The sequence below is a fragment of the Hyla sarda genome, chromosome 7, assembly GCF_029499605.1.
Source record: "Hyla sarda isolate aHylSar1 chromosome 7, aHylSar1.hap1, whole genome shotgun sequence".
Lineage (NCBI taxonomy): Eukaryota > Metazoa > Chordata > Amphibia > Anura > Hylidae > Hyla > Hyla sarda.
This window is the reverse complement of record NC_079195.1, coordinates 65,221,326-65,240,241: the sequence shown is the minus strand read 5'-3', so window position 1 is coordinate 65,240,241 and position 18,916 is coordinate 65,221,326. Positions and strand designations below refer to the sequence as shown.

The window sequence follows — 18,916 nt, the reverse complement described above, 5'->3', positions numbered from 1 at the left end:
TGCGGAAATTGTGATTAATGGCAGCCTTTAGAGACTTTAGACTGACTGACTAAAGATTATTTCCCCCTCCGGAGCTTTATGCTTACCGCCAGACTTGAACTTCACCTGAGCGATGGGGTTTTCCTGAGATTTGTTTGGCTGCATATTTCCGATTTCTTCTTCTTTTAGGCCTCCTCCGACTTCTCCACACCGTTCCTCAGCTGTCCAACACCTAGAATTCTCACACCACACTTCGCTTCCCTGAACTGCTCTCTCCCCCCCCCCCCCACACTATTTAGGAATAATGTTGGGGGGGTTCCCATTGAGGTGTCAGGGTCACCTGGGTCATTCTGCAATACTTCCTTTAGAGACAGTAACACAATTGACAACATAACAGGGGATTAACCTACAATTCAACAGAATACGCCATAGAGCAGTGGGTCCTGAACAGTGACGAGTGACAATGTATGCCTGAGTCAACATTTAGTCAACAGGACAACATCCTGTACTGGGACACCACAGATAAAATATTCTTAATATTGTATCATCTATTAAATGTATGCTACAACACAGCACGATAGAAGGTGATGAATTGCTGCAGGGTGCAGTGGAATGAGGTGACTTGTGCTTTGTGCCAGTTGGTTCTTCCTGCGGCCTTAGGTTGCAGATGAACTTTCCAGATTCAGAGCGGGTAGTTTGACTTGCTTTGTTTGTAGTGTTAATAGGAGTTTGTCTGGAGTAGATGTGTCCAGATTCTGTCTGCTTGAAGATATAATTCAATGATGGTATCTCATGGTTGCCATGTCATTACTGTGATTTGTCCTAGCTTGTACAGACTTCACTAGAGAGGGATATGCACTTATTCTTATTGCACAACGGGACAGCTGGGAATCGGCTAATAGGGAGCACTTGACTCAATTCCCACTGGGACCCTTGTCTGCAAAGTATTTGTGGTATATCATGTTGTATAAAAGGCCTAGCTATGATCTGATGAAAGGAAAAAAAATCTATTTGTCAGCTATTCCCATGTTTTTGATCATAAAATTCTTCATTCGGCTGCACATCAACCTGTGTAATAGGGGATGTGCAGGTGATGACTAATCCAGCAATCGTTCTGCCCTTCCCGCACAATATCTAAGCCAAATAATTGAGTGCTAATCTACTGGATCTGCAATCACATCGGGCAGATGTCGGCTCTCATACACCCTGAGGTCTGTGGAGCGGTAGAAAAAGTCCGAGATCATCGGCGCGTACCGTACAAAGATGACAGGAGCGTATTGCAAGATTCCTTTATTGCCTAATACACTTGAACGCGTTTCGAGGCTTCTTGCCTCTTTTTCAATAAGACATAGGCTTCATAACATGTATAGTATGTGACAAACTTTTAAAAGGGAAAAAACCTGCGAAATTCTCGGGTTCCTCCCTGCCCACTTGTGACGTAGCCTGCATAGTCACCAAGTTACTATTCATTCATGCATTTGTGGTGTAAACATCCTGTGTACGTGGTGTAAACACCACACATCGGGCGTTTTAAGAATGGATTGCTTGATTACTATAAAGGTGCATATAAATCAATGAGTGAATTAAAAATGTATTATAGAAAATAGCAATCAAATAAATGTATATGCATGTATAAAAGAATAAAAAAATGGTAATAATAATAAATGATAATACATATAAAAAAATAATAAGAAGGAGCTAAATTAAAACCACTATTCTATTATGCATTTATAGACAGAGGTAGGAGTGCCAGCACCTTTATAGTAATCAAGCAATCCATTCTTAAAACGCCCGATGACAGGATGTTTACACCACAAATGCATGAATGAATAGTAACTTGGTGACTATGCAGGCTACGTCACAAGTGTGTGTACGTCACAAGTGGGCAGGGAGGAACCCGAGAATTTCGCGGGTTTTTTCCCTTTTAAAAGTTTGTCACATACTATACATGTTATGAAGCCTATGTCTTATTGAAAAAGAGGCAAGAAGCCTGGAAACGCGTTTAAGTGTATTAGGCAATAAAGGAACCTTGCAATACGCTCCTGTCATCTTTGTACGGTACGCACCGATGATCCCGGACGTTTTCTACCGCTCCACAGACGTCCACAAGTCGGCAGGGGGTGATCCCAGCCGAATTCACGGGAGGCAGCTCCGTCATAATTACTGAACTACGCTTCATGGTGGTTGTGTCTGGTACACAACCCCCTCAGGTTAGTACACATCCATGTGGTGTGCATCTAATTTATCTGTGCACAATACACAGACATACTGTCCTTAGAGGAAGCTCTGCTCTATTTTTTTCCTACACCAGATTCTATACACCCTGAGGTAGCTGTTGGCTGACCATTCACTTGTTTTATTGGTGACAGGGAGACAAGCCACTGCCGGACTCTTTAAGCAAGAGCTTATCTCCCAGAAGGTCAGACAATTGTTGTTTGCCCTGACTTGGCTTCTTTTGTCGGGGGCCAATGAAGAAGTCCTTATCCACCACTACTAATCGGATAAGTATGGGCAGCTAGAATCCGTTTTTCCCACATACTTCTTACTTTCCCTTTTTAGATTGCAAGCTCATACGTAACCTGTTTGTACGTATTTCTTCTAGCACTGGCTAATGCCAGTAATACTTTTGATCTTTCTTCTACAAGACAACTTAAAAGCTTTATTATTGCAGTAGTGCTGTCTTTCAAGTAGAAGACTCAGCCTTCTCAAGTACAATTTCATAGCCACCTGGCAGAAAACAGCTTAACACATCAGATTGCTTTTAATGGGCACTTAAGTGTTACTACACCCCAGACAAATGGATGTAGGGCACACAGTAATATGAGGAGTGGATTACGATTCTATCCAAAACCGTCCAAATTTCTGCTTTTTGACATAAGGAATAAAGCAACCACTGAAGATATCATCATTTATAAAGGTTTAATTATGACTTTGGTTGGTCTGTCTTAGGCATGTCCCGATACAATTTTTTTAAGACCAAGTACCAATACTTTAATTCTAGTACTCACCGATACCAAGTACGAGTACTTTTATTTTAAAGGGAATCTGACCCCAGGGTGACCCGGTTTCTGACGCTGCTTACCATGCTGATATGTGGGTCCTTGTTGTGCGCAATGGAGGCGGCTGCTGTAATATGAGCCAAGATTTCTCTCTTCTGCATTGGGCAGAACAAAAAATTTGCATTATGGGCGAGACCGATGACCACATGGTGAGCAGCGGTAGAAACCGGGTCACCTGCACTATTTACCTATAAATTCAAGTTAGTGCAGGTGACTATGCTGTAAGATTGCCTTTAATAGTAGGTAGTATCCCCCTGCAGACTTTAGTAGCAGCCCCCTGTAGACGATAGTAGCAGCCCCCCCCCCTTGTAGACAGCAGGCACCCCCTGTAGACCACAGCCCCCCTTTAGACTTCAGGCCCCCTGTAGACCGCAGCCCCCACCCATGTAAACGGCTCACCTGCGGCAGTCGTCTGCCGGGTGCTGCTGCCCCGTCCTGCCATGCGCATAATGACGTTCTATGGAGGAGCATGTGACATACACGTCACTCCGCTTCCTCCGTCTCGTTCTGCTGGGCGCAATGGAGGTGGTGGAGTGACGTGTGTGTCACATGCTCATCCATGGAATGCCATTATGCGGACGGGAGAACTGGACAGTGGAGCAGCAGCAGGTATCGGATTTGTTATCGGGGAGATTGAACGAGTCCCTGATACCAGGGAAATGACTAGTATCTGCCCAGATACCGATACTAGTATCGGGACATCCCTAGTCTGTCTATTTAATGCTTGTTTGTGTAAACATCTCTTGCAATGGAAAATCATATTTAAAGCTAATATTTTAGTTTGGAAGATTTGCAGTTGCTGTGGATCATCACCTTCCAATATGAACTTAAAGTGGTTCAACGGTGATTACACATCTTTTCCCCTATCCAAAGGATTGGGGATAAGATGCCTGATCGCGGGAGTCCCGCAGCTGGGGACGCCCGTGATCATGCATGCGGCACCCCGTTTGTAATCAGTCCCCGGAGTGTGTTCGCTCCGGGTGTCATTACGAGCGACTGAAGGGCCGGCGGCGTGTGACGTCATGCCTCCGCCCCCGTGTGACGTCACGCTCCGCCCCTCAATGTAAGCCGACGGGAGGGGGCGTGATAGCTATCACGCCCCCTCCCGTAGGCTTGCATTGAGGGGCGGAGCGTGACGTCACATGCCGCCGGCCCTGTAGTCGCCCATAATCAGACCCGGAGCGAACAAGCTCCGGAGACTCATTACAAACGGGGTGCCGCGTGCATGATCACGGGCGTCCCCAGCTGCGGGACTCCTGCGATCAGGCATCTTATCCCCTATCCTTTGGATACAGCTGCATACGTCAACGGTGGGACCCCCATGATCAGATGTCTAGGGGTGGAGTACCCCTTTAATGGGAACCTGTCACAATGAAAGTGTAGTCCAATATTTTGGCATCATGTTACAGGAGGAGCTGAGCAGACTGAAATATTTTTGTGGGAAAATTTCCAGGATAACTATTCATGTAAAATTCTGCTCATTCTGGGCCAAGTAGTCATGTAGGCGGTCCTACTTGGTGATTGACAGCTCTGTGTATAGGTGTCAGCCATCCAGTAGGACTGTCTGCTTGACTACTTAGCCCAGAATGAGCAGTTTTAAATGAATAAATGGCAAATTGTAATGAATATTTCCACACCCCACTATATATCAATCTGCTCAGCTCCTACTACTGAGATTATAGTGGATTTTTAATATGTAGAAATCTAGTGGGCAGTCCTGCTCAGTGACTGACAGCCCTCCACTTGCAGTGAAACCTCTTCAAAAGACCACGCCTTTGATAAGGCCTTTCCCTTATCCAGTCCAGATTTTCTGCGATGGATTTTCACCACCATTATGCATTCATTGACCAAACCACTCCTGTTTTTGTACAATTATGGATGATTGTCTAAAAGATTTCATTGTGCAAATGTGCATTCAGAGGAGGTTGTCAATCACTGAGCTGGACCGCCCACTGGACTCCTGAACCCAGAATGGAGATTTAAATAGGTTAAATAAATAAATTTATTCAGAAACTTTCCCCACAAAACTGTATATCACACTGCTCAGCTATTTCTGCTCTGTAACACAATGCTGGCAGGTCAGACTGCTTGTTAAATGTGACATATCTGAAATTTGGTAGGCTAGTTCCATTTTATGCCTTATGTGGGTCCAGCCGAAAGGTTAAAGGGAACCAGTCATCATTTTCATTCTGTCTGACCCATCAGGACGTTCCCTGGTGGTGTGTGCTCTCTCTTTGCTGGCCTTGAATAAGAAGTCTCTCCCAGTTTGGGTATTAGGAAAAATCTATCAAACAAAACTGGTGGAACTGGGAGAAGACAGGCGGTGGGTGACTTGTAGTTTGGACCTCATGAAAGTGATGACCACTTCCCTTTACAGAAGGCATTGAAGATACTGGAGCCATGTAGATTGAACTTGGCTCTATGTATCCTTTGCAATAGTCATCACAACAGTACCTTCCGTTCCCTAGTATTCACACCTCAACACCTGTATACTTGCCTACCTTCTTTATATGCCTGTAAAAGTTACATATAACGTTCTTCTAGCAGATAGTTAGTGCCTTCTGCTGGCATCTTTATGCAGATTGATGCGGAAGAACAATACGGTGACATCCGCCATCTTTCTAGCAGAAATGATCTGTGACCAACTCTGCCAAGTGGGAAAATAAGCCCATTGACAACCCTTTTCTATGCATTCAGGATGAGTATAAGCATTAGCTGCCAATCATCTATGGTGGAGTATGGAAAAATAAGCTACCTGTGGTCACTTTTAGGCTGTTTCTTATCTGGTTTCTCTCTTGTCCCAAGAAAATTGAATTTTTCAAAAGATTTTTAATCTCTAAAGACAATGTAGCAATTTTAAGGCAATATTTGCTCATAGACGAAGATGATGGAATCATTGAACCGCCGTTGTTTACCTGCATTCTGTCAGCAGGCTTTCTTATGTGTCTGTGACGCTGCTTTCGTTTTAATTTCGTGTTTGTTTAGCGTTTGGCTGAGTGCCCTAACCAAGCATTACAATTGCAGGCCCTAGGATGGCTCCTTCAAATGGCTTTTCCTTCGATTCACTGAGAAGATAATAGTTTATTGACCTGTACGGGATTCAAAGGTTGAGGACTGTGTAAGTGACAGAGATGTGGGATTGTTGACTTAGTCCTGACTGCAAAGATGCTGAAGGTATTGTGATGGACGGCTGCTAGGACGTGGTGTTCTGAGGTGGTGATTGCTATTCTGAAGGAGGACCTTGTTTGTCTGACCTCCGCCTGTTATTTCATTAGGACATATAGATTGTTTGTTGGATTCTGAGCACGTATCGGCAGGTGCAAACTGTTTTTCTCTAACATGATTGCTATACAAAGTAAAAATCACTGCTGAATTTTTGGCCCCATAGTCTATAAACCTTACAGATGAAATAATAAAAAAAAAATAGGTAATGTTCTCAGTCTGTGGTTGCTGTATGTGGATGAAGACTGGCCCATGGGCATGTGGTGGCCAATTGCTGCACAATTCTGGTGCTTTATTTTTATTTTTTCTGCACGTGGCAGTCACACCATGATGACCCATCCTTAGAGGTCATGGCACACCAACCCTAGTTGGCACCATAGACAGAATAGTAAATCCCAAACTTGTTGTGTAACATTTAATCACTTTTGTTCTTGACCTTTCATCTTGCACAAATGCAATGTCCAGTTTGTTCCTGCAAATCCGCCCATTTGGAATTCTAAGAATATATGTATCGTATATACTCGAGTATAAGCCGACCCTAATATAAGCAGAGACCCCTAATTTCAACCCAAAAACCCAGGAAAAGTTATTGACTTGACTATAAGCCTAGGGTGGGAAATGCATCATCCCCGCCTGTTAATCCCTTCATCAGTGGTCTTCAACATCTGCGGACCTCCAGATGTTGCAATACTACAACTCCCAGCATGCCCGGACAGCCGATGGCTGTCCGGGCATGCTGGGAGTTGTAGTTTTGAAACCTCTGGAGGTCCGCAGGTTGAAGACCACTGAGGCCTTTATCATCATCCAGACCCCCCTTTAGTTTTCTACTCACCTCCCCTCGGTGGGAAGGAAGGGTGAGCTGGTCTGGGCCATCTATGCTGCAGGGACCATCCGGTGGAGAAGGTTAGTCATTCCAGGCTGTCCATCTTCACCGGGATGCCCTCTTCTCCGCTCGGGGCCAGCCCCGGACAAGTGATGTTCCCTTGACGACTACGCACAGGGACGTTCATGCGCAGGGATGTCACAGACCAGCTCACCCTTCCTTCCCACCGAGGGGAGGTGAGTAGAAAACTAAAGGGGGGGTCTGGATGATGACGAAGCCCGCAGTGGTCTACAACCTGTGGACCTCCAGATGTTTCAAAACTACAACTCCCAGCATGCCGATGGCTGTCCGGGCATGCTGGGAGCTGTAGTTTTGCAACATCTGGAGGTCCGCAGGTTGGAGACCACTGAGAAGGGATTGACAGGCAGAGAGTTCACTCGAGTATAAGCCGAGGGGGGAGTTTTCAGCACGAAAAATCGTGCTGGAAAACTAGGCTTATACTCGAGTATATATGGTAATTAACTTTTAAGCATCTAAAGTGTTCCTTATACAACAAGATGCTTTCTGGCAGGTATTGCATACAGGTTCTTACACTTCTCAAATAGTCCACCTTGAATTTTGTTGCATATGTGCAAAAACATAGCCCAGGCACCTCTGCATTGGGATTCTCTCTGGACTGCAGTCGGCACATACAAGTTGTCATTAAGCTTTGATTTAACCCTTTAAGGATGCAGGGTTTTTCCATTTTTGCATTTTCATTTTTGCTCATCACCTATTCCTGTTCCATATTATGTCTTATTTTTTTTTTGCGCCACCAATTCTACTTTGCAGTAAAATTTGTCATTTTACCAAAATATCCACGGCGAAGCGGGGAAAAAATTCATTGTGCGACAAAATTGAAGAAAAAATGCCATTATGTAACTTTTGGGGGTTTCCGTTTCTACGCAGTGCATTTTTCAATAAAAATGACATCTTGTCTTTATTCTGTAGGTCCATATGGTTAAAATGATACCCTACTTATATAGGTTTGATTTTGTCGTACTTGTAAAAAAAAATCATTACTACATGCAGGAAAATGTATACGATTAAAATTGGCATCTTCTGACCCCTATAACTTTTTTTTTTTTTTTTTTCTGGGTACGGGCCGGTATGAGGGCTCATTTTTTTTTGTGCCATGATCTGAAGGTTTTATGGGTACCATTTTTATATTAATCAGAAATACACTATTTTGGACTTTGGAATTTTTTTGCACGTACGCCATTGACCATGCGGTTTAATTAACGATATATTTTTTTTATAGTTCGGACATTTCCGCACGCAGCGATACCACATGTTTATTTTTATTTACACAGTTGTTTTTAAAAAGGGAAAAGGGGGGTGATTCAAACTTTTATTAGGGAAGGGGTAAAATGATCTTAACTTTTTTTTTCACATTTTTTTTTGCAGTGTTATAGCCCCCCCCCCCAGTGGCTATTACACTGCACATACCAAACTCATACACAGATCATTTCCATAGATTGACACGGCAAAGATCAGTGTTATCAGCGGTCGATTGCTCAAGCCTGGATTTCAGGCTTGGAGCAATCAATCGCAGATCAGACGCAACGTAGGCAGGTAAGGGGACCTCCGCTCGCATTCTAGCTGATCAGGACATCGCGATTTCACCACGATTGTCCCGATTAGTCTGACTAAGCTGCCAGGAAGCTTTTACTTTCATTTTAGACCCGGCGATCAACTTTGAATGCCGTGTCTAAAGGGTTAATGGCACACGGCACAACGATCGTACCGCACCCTATTAGTCCAGGGTCCCGGCTTTCATTCGCCGCCGGGACCGACCTGGTGTGACGCGGGGTCATGGCGTGACCCTGCGTTATATACCGGGCGCAGGGCGTATAGGTACGCCCTGCGTCCTTAAGAGAAAGGGTTATTCTGCTGCTCAACGTTTGGAACACACTGTTCTTAACGCTGGAGCCAGTGCCGCAAGCTTGTGCATTTAATAGTTTCTATCATATCCCCTCTGTCTCTTCTTTCTTCTATACAAGTTAAGGTCCTTTTAACCTTTCCTGGTAAGTTTTATCCTGCAATCCATGTACTAGTTTAGTATCTTCTCTGAACTCTCTCTACAGTATCTATATCATTCTGGAGATACGGCCTCCAGTACTAAGCACAATACTCCAAGTGAGGTCTCATCAGTGTTCTGTACAGCGGAATGAGCACTTCTCTCTTTCTACTGCTTATACCCCTCCCTTTACATCCAAGCATTCTGCTAGCATTTCCTGCTGCTCTATTACATTGTCTGCCTACTTTTTAAGTCTTCTAAAATAAGACTTCTACCTGCGTCACCATACTTTTAGCAGCAGTAAAGCCAGGTACTGCTCCATTGCTCCATCACCACCACTACAAAAAGTACAGCAGTGCAGATATCAGCTTTCCTATATAATCAAGAGGCTGCGGTGCTCACACAAGTGCTGTGACCAATTTAAAGGGGTACGCTGGTGGAAAACTTATTTTTATTTTTTTTTTGTATTTTTTTTTTTTAAATCAACTGATGCCAGAAAGTTAAACAGCTTTGTAAATTACTTCTATTAAAAATTCTTAATCCCTCCAGTACATGGACAGTTCCTGACATAGACAGAGGTGTCAGCAGAGAGCTCTGTGGTTGTGACAAAAGAAATCCAAAAAGAAAAGAATTTCCTCTGTAGTATACAGCCGCTAATAAGTACTGGAAGGAATATGTTTTTTTTTTACATATTTGTAAATGACTTCTATTAAAAAATCTTAATCCTTCCAGTACTTATTATCTGCTGAATGCTACAGAGGAAATTCCTTTCTTTTTGGAACACTGCTGACATCACGAGCACAGTGCTCTCTGCTGACATCTCTATCCATTTTAGCAACCATGCATAGCAGATATATGCTAAGGGCTGCATGGTGGCTCAGTGGTTAGCACTGCTGCCTTGCAGTGCTGGGGACTTGGGTTCAAATCCCACTAAAGACAACAATAAATAAAGCATCATTATTATTATTATTATTATAATGACATCAGCAAAGAGCACTGTGCTCGTGATGTCATCAGAGAGCATTCCAAAAAGAAAATAATTTCCTCTGTAGTATTCAGCAGCTAATAAGTCCAGGAAGGATTAAGATTTTTTTAATAGAAGTAATTTACAAATATGTTTTAACTTTCTGCCACCAGTTGATTTAAAAGAAAAAAGGTTTTCACCGGAGTACCACTTTAAGCATCAGATCGTCTGGAAGTCGGAACCCTCCTGATCTGTTACCCACTGCCTGTCCTTAGGATGGACCATCAGTTTTATAAGGCTTTATAATCCCCTTTTAAGGGTGTGTTCACACGGAGTAATTCAAGATGAATTTATTTGAGTAATTCCTCTTGAATTCTCAGCTCCAAATTAAAGGACAACTGTAGTGGTCAAAAATCCCTGCCCAAATGTTCCCCAAACAAAAGTTATACAATTCAGTCAATTAGTTCTATTTACCTATATGCAGCCGTTTCTGAGATATTAGAGTTGCCAGCATAGCCCAGTAGTCCTGCGTCCGTCCCCTATTCATTACATTGCAGCCGCCATCTTGGGGACGGAGATCTCTTCCTCCCAGCAGTGTTTGTGCTCCCCCTAGCCTCTGTCAGGTCCTCCCTGCTTATGCATATGCATGAGCGGGTGCTTTCTGAGGCAGCCATAGGCTCATCCTCAGAAACGCCCCTATCTGTAAGATTGAAGCAGGGGGAGAATGAGGACGTCCACAGCTCCTCCCCCCTCCCCTGCTCTGTCTACATAGGACCTCACTTATCACGGGGAGGATTCAAGTTTTCATGGGGGAAAACATAGAGCAAACCACAGAGCAGGGAGGGGAGGACGTGTGTGAAGGAGACATATTACACTGCACGGGCTGGTGGTGTATAGACTACAGGGAATAAATATCATACTGGAGATGATTCTGTGTGTGAGGGGGGGGACTACTGAATGACACATGCTGGGAGTTGTAGTCCCTGTTATGTGTGTGTGTATGCCAGTGTTTCCCAACCAGGGAATGCTGGGAGTAGTAGTTTTGCAACATCTGGAGGCACCCTGGTTGGGAAACACTGGTGTATGAACTACAACTCCCAGGAGATTACTGAGATACAATAGAGGTGTTGGTGAACTACAACTCCCAGGAGACTACAGAGATACAATATAGGTGTTGATGAACTACAACCCCCAGGAGACTAAAGAGATACAATAGAGGTGTCGGTGAACTACAACTCCCAACCAGGAGACTACAGAGATACAATAGAGGTGTTGGTGAACTACAACTCCCAGGAGACTCCTGATACAATAGAGGTGTTGGTGAACTACAACTCCCAGGAGACTAGAGAGATACAATAGAGGTGTTGGTGAACTACAACTCCCAGGAGACTACAGAGATACAATAGAGGTGTTGGTGAACTACAACTCCCAGGAGTCTCCTGATACAGTAGAGGTGTTGGTGAACTACAACTCCTCTATACACTCAAACATAGTCTTACAACAGCTGGAGTCACCTCTGCAACTCCAAGCATGCACATACAGCAGAAAGCTGACAGGGCATGCTGGGATTTGTAGTCTTGCAACAGCTGGAGGCACCACTGGAATTCCCAGCATGCCCGAACAGCATATAAAATAACTGGGCATGCTTGGAGTTGTAGTTGTGAAAAACATGGAGGGACCCCTATCAGGACAGTTTTATAGACAAACAATTATGTGTTTTTTTTTTACCATTTTTACTTTCTCTCCACTCTCCACACTACAGTGAGCACGGAGACAGCTGCTTCATCACTGGACAGGAGCAGCATGGGGAGGGGGAGATGAGCAGAAGGGGAGGGTGTATGCATAGGGGAGGGAGATGTGGGCGTTACAATATAATAATTTGCTCGGGGGGATAGAACATGGGGAGGGCAGGAGCTTACAGGAAGTAAGCACAAGGCATGATGGGAGATGTAGTTTTATTTTCACTTCTCCTCCGTAATTCGTGTGCTGATAACGGGAGAAAGACTGGGCCAATTTTGATGGGGGAGACGTCGTTGGAAAGGTCTTTCAAAGACCTATTAAATGAGGTAAAAAAAAGTTTTTTTGCCCAGCACTGCAGATGTCCTTTAATGCTCATCTCCTCTTACCATTGACTTTAATGTTATTTCTGCTGTCCTGTTCACACTGCGGAAATTCTGCTAGCGTAATTCCGACACTGAATTCCATTCCGCTTGAAGAATGAGCATGTTCATTCTTCAAGCGGAATCCGCTAGCAGAAATCAATAGAAGTCAATGGTAAAAAAAAATTCCGCCCGACATCGTTTTCGCACGTAATTTGCGCGAAAATGGCTGAAAAACGTCTTTCTTCCCCATTTCGCGCGAAAATAAAATTCTTTTTTTCCGCCCGTAAATTTTTTGGCGTGAATTACTCTTGATTTGCCCTGTGAACGCACAGGCTCTCTGCAGATGTTGAAGATTTTTTTTCCCCCTAGTTTTACATTGTATTTAGTTTCCTGCTGCTTCCTTATGCTTTGATTGTACTGTACATACGGTATTCTTCTAACCATTATTACACTTCAGCCGTCTAGCTTCTTGCATTAGAGAGCTGTGGATATGAAGGTTATTGAGGACATTTTTATACTAATGTTGTGAATTTTGCAGAATGATTGCCGTCCAGTCCCTGTTTACATCTAGCAGAGGTCATATTTAAAGGGGTACTCCGGTGAAAACCTTTTTTCTTTTAAATCAACTGGTGGCAGAAAGTTAAAACATATTTGTAAATTACTTCTATTAAAAAAATCTTAATCCTTCCTGTACTTATTAGCTGCTGAATGCTACAGCGGAAATTCCTTTCTTTTTGGAACACTGATGACATCACGACCACAGTGCTCTCTGCTGACATCTCTGTCCATATTAGCAACCATGCATAGCAGATGCATAGCAGATGTATGCTAAGGGCAGCATGGTGGCTCAGTGGTTAACACTGCTGCCTTGCAGTGCTGGGGACTTGGGTTCAAATCCCACTAAGGACAACAATAAATAAAGCGTTATTATAATAACGTCAGCAGAGAGAACTGTGCTCGTGATGTCATCAGAAAGCATTCCAAAAAGAAAAGAATTTCATCTGTAGTATTCAGAAGCTAATATGTACAGGAAGGATTAAGATTTTTTAATAGAAGTAATTTACAAATATGTTTAACTTTCTGCCACCAGTTGATTTAAAAGAAAAAAGGTTTTCACCGAAGTACCCCTTTAAGAGGATAAAACTTTCAAGCTTCAATATGGATGTTAAACTGCACAAAATCAGTTTATTAGTATAAGCCCATGGTCACTCGGCAGCATTCTGAGCAGTATTAGTATGGCTCACCAGGAGGGGAACATGAAGAAAAGAAAAACTTCTACTCCCACGTTTTGGCATAGGCTATACATCTACAGGTACTTGGCATAGGCTTTGGCATAGGCTATACATCTACAGGTACTCTGTGTTTGTGGTAAATGTTGGCATACTGGCAAACAAGTAGACTACACGAAGTCTATTGACCTCAGAGGACCCTCTGTTCTGCTGGTATACTGAAAGATGCCACAAATGAAGTATTTTAAGCAGAAATTAACAAAATAATGGTGCAAAATCCGGAACAAGTATGAATAAGGCTTTAGATTGTGTTCTCGTTATGTTTACGCTTTCTCTCAGAGGTCGTCGACTAAGATTTCCTGATGTATAGAGTCTGCATTGTAAAAAATGTACACCATTCAGTACGCTATTTTCTGTATTAGAGTAGCATAGTCTAATCCGCAGCTCTTCACAAGGGTACGCCTTTTGCCCACGTGTATGTACCCTTTTGGCATACTCTGGTTGATTGAAGCCCGATAAATAGGTTGGGGTGTATGCATATGACAGCTTTTCCAGTGTGTATACTAAACCTAGATCATGGGCCTAAAATTAACAGGACCTAAAAGTGAGCTAGATATGTCACATAGCCACCGATTCTTTCTAATATTTTTGCTTACTTTTGCCCTAAGGAGTAATGTTCAGAGATTTATTTTGTATTTTATTATTAATCAATGCTCTTTTATAGGCTTTATAGCTGTAAATAATTTTTATAACAAGATACGAAGAATAAAAGTAGTCGTCAACTCACCGCGTCTTCTCAGTCTTCTTTATTGAAGAAAGTACTCTCAAAAACATAAATGGGGAAGAGGGACACAGATGGAGGGGGGGGTATGTGGAAGGCGACAGCAGCCGTTGTTTCGCACGGGTTACGTGCTTCGTCTGGCCTGAAGGCCAGACGAAGCACGTAACCCGTGCGAAACAACGGCTGCTGTTGCCTTCCACATACCCCCCCAATATGTGTCCCTTTCCGCCATTTATGTTTTTGTGAGTATTTTCCTTAATAAAGAAGACTGAGAAGACGCGGTGAGTTGACTACTACTTTTATTCTTCGTATCTTGCTGTATATTACTGTGCCTGGTCAGAGCCCCCCCGCATCTCAAGTTGGAACTATCTACACCAGGAGATCCTCAAATACACAGTTCGAAGCAGTGCCGGTCCTTGCATCTCTTTCTATTGCATTTGGACACTAATTTTTATAATCCCTATAGCTTTTTATGTCCACAATACATGTCTGTCCATGTGCTCCCTACGCTCCGGTTTTTGTACCAGTGATGCGTCCCCCATTTGCTTTGTGATAAGGCTGGCATCTGTCTCATAGATTGTAATTATTAACCGATCTGTTTACTCGCCATTGGCTGCTTCCCGCACTGAGTGGGCTAAGATCACGCATTAAGAAGGTGTTGAACTTTACTAAGTGATGCAGATGAAATAGTGACTGTGCTTTCTGAAAGGTCACTAAGCACTGGAATAATAGTCAAGGGGAAAAAACAACGTTTTATCCCTCCTCCCGGTTATGGTAAAAGTATAGGCTGTTACATGTCCTATGGGGAAAATACCAATCGTTGTAAAGTAATATATGTTAGGGTTTTGCTACATTTCAAAACAGATGGTGGTTTCATATAGGAACCTGTACTTAAAGGGGTTATCCAGGGAAAAACTTTTTATATATAGATGTATATATCAACTGGCTCCAGAAAGTGAAACAGATTTGTAAATTACTTCTATTAAAAAATCTTAATCCTTTCAGTACTTCTGAGCTGCTGAAGTTGAGTTGTTCTTTTCTTTCTAAGTGCTCTCTGATGACACGTGTCTCGGGAACCGCCCAGTTTAGAAGCAAATCCCCATAGCAAACCTCTTCTACTCTGTGCAGTTCCCGAGACAAGCAAAAATGTCAGCAGAGAGCACTGTTGCCAGGCAGAAAATAACAACTCAACTTCAGCAGCTGATAATTATTGAAAGGATTAAGATTTTTTAATAAGGAGTAATTTACAAATCGGTTTAACTTTCTGGAGCCAGTTGACATAAAAAATATTTTTTCCCTGGAATACCCCTTTAATACATGGGCCTTGCTGGTAGTGATGGCCCAGTTTTTTTAACTTGGGGCAGGTTTGTTTCTCTCTTTATTTAATTTTTTATTTTTTAAAGGGGCTGTCCATTTTCACATACCCAATAAAGGATAGGGGTGGGGTACAATGGAGGCCCACCCTTATCTTTGTGGCCAGAGTACAGGTCAGCTACAAATAGCATCTCTGTCTTTTGGAAGACTTAAAACAGTTCTGTCTTACACACGCAGTCCAAAGGTTTTAGTAAGCACAACTTAATGTTTAGGGTATGTCCACACTGAGGAAAATGAAGAGGAACATTTTCTCGCTGGAATTTTGGAGCAGAAATCCTCATTTGGGAGCAGAAATTAACTGAAACATATTTAATACAGAATTTGGATCAAATACAAAATCCTGTTGACTTAAATGGGCACTGTCATGAAAACAAAAAATTTATATGTTGTAGTACTTAAGTACTATAACATATCTCTAATAAAGTTTAATTTAAAAAAAAGTGATTTTAAAACAGTTTAAAATCACTTTTAAATTCGGCCACTAGGGGACGCTTCCTAGTGGCCGAATGCATTCAGCAGTGACGTCACCACTGAATTTCGACTCGTTGAAGCCTGGCAACGAGTCGAAATTCAATCGCTGCTGTGCTCGCTCCCGCCTGTCAATCAGACAGGCGGGAGCGAGCGCTTTGAAGGAAGAGGACGCACGCAGGCTCAGGGACAAGGTAAAGTATTATGTTCCACTGTATTATGTATACTGTTCACCTATACAGTATGCCTCCAGTTTCCCCACTACAACTCCCAGCATGCCCTGGGAGTTGTAGTGGGGAAGCCTGGAGGGACACTGAATAGGTGAACTGAGGGGGAGTGGGTTTAGCGGGGCCGGGGGGGGGGGGGGGTTGCGGGCTGCGCGGTGGGAGCGGTATGTGCTCCGGTGTTCACCTATACAGGGTGCCTCCAGTTGTTTCCCCACTACAACTCCCAGCATGCACTGACAGCCAATAGATGTCAGGGCAAGCTGGGAGTTGCAGTGGGGAAACGGCTGGAGGCACCCTGTATAGGTGAACTAAGGGTGGAAGTGCTGGCCCCAGCAGGCATCAGTGACATGGTGCCTGCTGGGGAAGTCTGCCTGGTAGTGAGCACGCTACCAGGCAGACAAAAAAGCATTTTTAATATGTAAAAAAAAAAAATTTAAAGGCAGGGAGGGGGTTAGGGATAGATGGGTAATAGGCAGGGACAGGAAAAAAAAAGTGATGGTGGGAGCTACCCTTTAAATGAGATTTTACTTGTGAATTCTTCTGGTGGAATTTCGATCTGCAGCGGAAAATCCACTGAAATAAATAGTTTGATTCAAGGTGGAATTTAATACTGCATCAAATTCAACGTTGATTCCGTCTTGTGAATAAGCCCTTAATTTCACATGTGATGGTGCTGCAGTGGGAACACTTAATTTTTAGGGGACCTATCAGCAGGACACCCCATGATTATCTGCTCGGGCACTCACTGGCTTAAACTGGTCATTAAGTTGGTCCCCAGTGGCTGCTTCTTGTCCACCCGCTTTAAGTGACACATTTCTCCCTGTACACATGAGAAGAGGCCTATTACTCAAGGCCAGCAGAGCCGGGTCAGCTACCGGGGACCATCTTGATGACGTTACCCTGTTCCTAGTGGCTTTTTTAACTTTGATATCTCTAATGCCTGGGCATTGTGGAGTGAATCATAGTTTGTGTTATGTTCAGGCAGCGTGAAACAGCGGTCAGGTTCCCTTGGGTAACGCTGCTTTCACACTATAAAAATTAATCTTCTTCTTTCTTCCGTCACAAGAAACGGGTAAATTAACGGCCTTTATTTTTAACATTGAAGTCTATGGCTGACGGATGAGCCTTTTATGTCATCTGTTTGCACACAGTTTATTATATCCGTTATTACTTCTGAGCATGATCAGAAGAGGTGACATCGGCAGACTCCTGCAGTGCTGAGGGAGGACTCCAATCATGGAACAGACTACTACTCCCATCATGGAACAGACTTCCATGATGGGAGTAGTAATTCCCCGGCTGCAGGAGTCTGCAGACAGCTGGGGAGGTTAGATAAGTGTTTGTACTACAAACCCCATCATGGAACAGTGTGTTCCATGATGGGGGTTGTAGTACAGGGGCTGAGGGATTGATCGCATCCGGTTTCACTTCTGAGACCCGATGCGATCAAAAGTTATTAAGCAGGGGAGCGGGCGGAATGCTCTGCAACCCTACGATGTATCAGTGTGTTTTAACTTTCATTTTTGAATTCCCCGCGGGGAGCCCTGAATGGCCGATCATGGCTCTCAGCGAGAGATTGGAAAATGTGGGGGGAAAGATATATAGCGCTGCAGAGGGGGGGGCAGACATATAGCCTATATATCTAGCCCCCCAGCAGCGCATTAGGTATGACCTCCACCTGGGCATTAAATATATACCCCCCCGCCGGTGCATTAAATATAATACCCCTGCAGCGCATGTATATGTGCCCCCCCCCCCCCACATCTCTTCTATATACACATGCCTATGCCGCCGTATGAATGAAAAGTATTTTTATTAGCAGCGCATATTGCCGGCTCCCAACACTATGCGCTGCTAATAGAAATACCTTTCATTCATATGGCAGCAGAGTTATATGTATGTAGATGCACTGGGGGGGGGGGCAGGGCAGATAACGCTATATGTCTGCCCCCCACAGCTCTTCTATATACATATACACCTGCTGCCATATGAATGAAAGGTATTTCTATTAGCAGCGCATAGTGTTGGGAGCCGGCAATATGCGCTGCTAATAGAAATACTTTTCATTCATACGGTGGCAGGGGCATGTGTATATAGAAGAGCTGCGAGGGCACATATACATGCACTGCGGGGGTATATATTTAATGCGCCAGCGGGTATACATTTAATGCGCAGGTGGGGGTCCTATCTAATGCGCTGCTGGGGGGGGCTAGATATATAGGCTATATGTCTGCCCCCCCCCCCCTCTGCAGCACTATATATCTTGCCCCCCAGGGAGCTCTTTGGCCCCTGCTACTCTAAGTTCATTTTTCAATCTCTCGCTGAGAGGCCTGATCGGCCATTCAGGGCTCCCCTCGGGGGATTCAAAAATGAAAGTTAAAACACACTGATACATCGCAGGGTTGCAGAGCATGCCGCCCGCTCCCCTGCTTAATAAATTTTGATCGCATCGGGTCTCAGAAGTGAAACCCGGTGCGATCAGTCCCTCAGGCCCTGTACTACAACCTCCATCATGGAACAGTGTCTGTTCCATGATGGGGGTAGTAGAACAAGCACTAATGTAGCCTCCCCAGCTGTCTGCAGACTCCCGCAGCCAGGGAATTTCTACTCCCATCATGGAAAAAAGTCT

The 18,916-nt window shown here is 43.8% G+C and overlaps 1 protein-coding gene across 4 annotated transcripts in view; it reads left to right on the top strand.

Annotated features, from left to right (window-relative positions):
* Positions 1-18,916, top strand: part of CPEB3 (cytoplasmic polyadenylation element binding protein 3) — a 154,207-nt gene that overhangs the window by 63,341 nt on the left and 71,950 nt on the right. The window lies entirely within an intron of this gene.